Consider the following 3,304-nt stretch of genomic DNA (forward strand, 5'->3'; position numbering starts at 1 on the left):
ATTCTGCACGAAATCATCAAAATTCTTACAGAAAACCGCATTTTTCGATGCAAATCGACGATTTCTTGCCGATTTTCGTTGTTTTCTGGCTTGAATTCGCAAAGAAGAGCACGAAATCTACAAAATCATGACTTTTTACCAAGATTCAACGGCTGAATTGCAAGAAAACAGCAGAATTCTGCACGAAATCATCAAAATTCTTACAGAAAACCGCATATTTCGATGCAAAACAACGATTTCTCGGCGATTTTCGTTGTTTTCTGGCATGAATTTGCAAAGAAGAGCACGAAATCTACAACATCATGACTTTTTACCAAGATTCAACTGCTGAATTGCAAGAAAACAGCAGAATTCTGCACGAAATCATCAAAATTCTTAGAGAAAACCGCATATTTCGATGCAAAACGACGATTTCTCGCTGATTTTCGTTGTTTTCTGTCTTGAATTCGCAAAGAAGAGCACGAAATCTACAAAATCATGACTTTTTACCAAGATTCAACGGCTGAATTGCAAGTAAACAGCAGAATTCTGCACGAAATCGTCAAAATTCTTAGAGAAAACCGCATATTTCGATGCAAAACGACGATTTCTCGCCGATTTTCGTTGTTTTCTGGCTTGAATTCGCAAAGAAGAGCACGAAATCTACAAAATCATGACTTTTTGCCAAGATTCAACGGCTGAATTGCAAGTAAACAGCAGAATTCTGCACGAAATCATCAAAATTCTTAGAGAAAACTGCATATTTCGATGCAAAACAACGATTTCTCGCCGATTTTCGTTGTTTTCTATCTTGAATTCGCCAAGAAGAGCACGAAATCTACAAAATCATGACTTTTTACCAAGATTCAACTGCTGAATTGCAAGAAAACAGCAGAATTCTGCACGAAATCATCAAAATTCTTAGAGAAAACCGCATATTTCGATGCAAAACGACGATTTCTCGCTGATTTTCGTTGTTTTCTGTCTTGAATTCGCAAAGAAGAGCACGAAATCTACAAAATCATGACTTTTTACCAAGATTCAACGGCTGAATTGCAAGTAAACAGCAGAATTCTGCACGAAATCGTCAAAATTCTTAGAGAAAACCGCATATTTCGATGCAAAACGACGATTTCTCGCCGATTTTCGTTGTTTTCTGGCTTGAATTCGCAAAGAAGAGCACGAAATCTACAAAATCATGACTTTTTACCTAGATTCAACGGCTGAATTGCAAGAAAACAGCAGAATTCTGCACGAAATCATCAAAATTCTTACAGAAAACCGCATATTTCGATGCAAAACATCGATTTCTCGCCGATTTTCGTTGTTTTCTATGTTGAATTTGCCAAGAAGAGCACGAAATCAATAAAATCATGACTTTTTACCTAGATTCAACGGCTGAATTGCAAGAAAACCGCAGAATTCTGCACGAAATCATCAAAATTCTTAGAGAAAACCGCATATTTCGATGAAAAACGACGATTTCTCGCTGATTTTCGTTGTTTTCTGTCTTGAATTCGCAAAGAAGCGCACGAAATCTACAAAATCATGACTTTTTACCAAGATTCAACGGCTGAATTGCAAGAAAACAGCAGAATTCTGCACGAAATCATCAAAATTCTTACAGAAAACCGCATATTTCGATGCAAAACGACGATTTCTCGCTGATTTTCGTTGTTTTCTGTCTTGAATTCGCAAAGAAGAGCACGAAATCTACAAAATCATAACTTTTTACCAAGATTCAACGGCTGAATTGCAAGTAAACAGCAGAATTCTGCACGAAATCGTCAAAATTCTTAGAGAAAACCGCATATTTCGATGCAAAACGACGATTTCTCGCCGATTTTCGTTGTTTTCTGGCTTGAATTCGCAAAGAAGAGCACGAAATCTACAAAATCATGACTTTTTGCCAAGATTCAACGGCTGAATTGCAAGTAAACAGCAGAATTCTGCACGAAATCATCAAAATTCTTAGAGAAAACTGCATATTTCGATGCAAAACAACGATTTCTCGCCGATTTTCGTTGTTTTCTATCTTGAATTCGCCAAGAAGAGCACGAAATCTACAAAATCATGACTTTTTACCTAGATTCAACGGCTGAATTGCAAGAAAACAGCAGAATTCTGCACGAAATCATCAAAATTCTTACAGAAAACCGCATATTTCGATGCAAAACATCGATTTCTCGCCGATTTTCGTTGTTTTCTATCTTGAATTTGCCAAGAAGAGCACGAAATCTATAAAATCATGACTTTTTACCTAGATTCAACGGCTGAATTGCAAGAAAACCGCAGAATTCTGCACGAAATCATCAAAATTCTTAGAGAAAACCGCATATTTCGATGAAAAACGACGATTTCTCGCCGATTTTCGTTGTTTTCTGGCTTGAATTCGCAAAGAAGAGCACGAAATCTACAAAATCATCACTTTTTACCAAGATGCAACGGCTGAATTGCAAGAAAACAGCAGAATTCTGCACGAAATCATCAAAATTCTTAAAGAAAACCGCATATTTCGATGCAAAACGACGATTTCTCGCCGATTTTCGTTGTTTTCTGGCTTGAATTCGCAAAGAAGAGCACGAAATCTACAAAATCATCACTTTTTACCAAGATTTAACGGCTGAATTGCAAGAAAACAGCAGAATTCTGCACGAAATCATCAAAATTCTTAGAGAAAACCGCATATTTCGATGCAAAACGACGATTTCTCGCTGATTTTCGTTGTTTTCTATCTTGAATTCGCAAAGAAGAGCACGGAATCTACAAAATCATGATTTTTACCAAGATTCAACGGCTGAATTGCAAGAAAACAGCAGAATTCTGCACGAAATCATCAAAATTCTTACAGAAAACCGCATATTTCGATGCAAAACGACGATTTCTCGCCCATTTTCGTTGTTTTCTGGCTTGAATTCGCAAAGAAGAGCACGAAATCTACAAAATCATGACTTTTTACCAAGATTCAACGGCTGAATTGCAAGAAAACAGCAGAATTCTGCACGAAATCATCAAAATTCTTACAGAAAACCGCATTTTTCGATGCAAAACGACGATTTCTCGCCGATTTTCGTTGTTTTCTGGCTTGAATTCGCAAAGAAGAGCACGAAATCTACAAAATCATCACTTTTTACCAAGATTCTACGGCTGAATTGCAAGAAAACAGCAGAATTCTGCACGAAATCATCAAAATTCTTACAGAAAACCGCATATTTCGATGCAAAACGACGATTTCTCGCCGATTTTCGTTGTTTTCTGGCTTGAATTCGCAAAGAAGAGCACGAAATCTACAAAATCATGACTTTTTACCAAGATTCAACGGCTG

The sequence above is a fragment of the Gnatocerus cornutus genome, unplaced genomic scaffold (assembly GCF_029298725.1).
Source record: "Gnatocerus cornutus isolate USDA-ARS CGAHR unplaced genomic scaffold, icGnaCorn1.1 ctg00000060.1, whole genome shotgun sequence".
NCBI lineage: Eukaryota > Metazoa > Arthropoda > Insecta > Coleoptera > Tenebrionidae > Gnatocerus > Gnatocerus cornutus.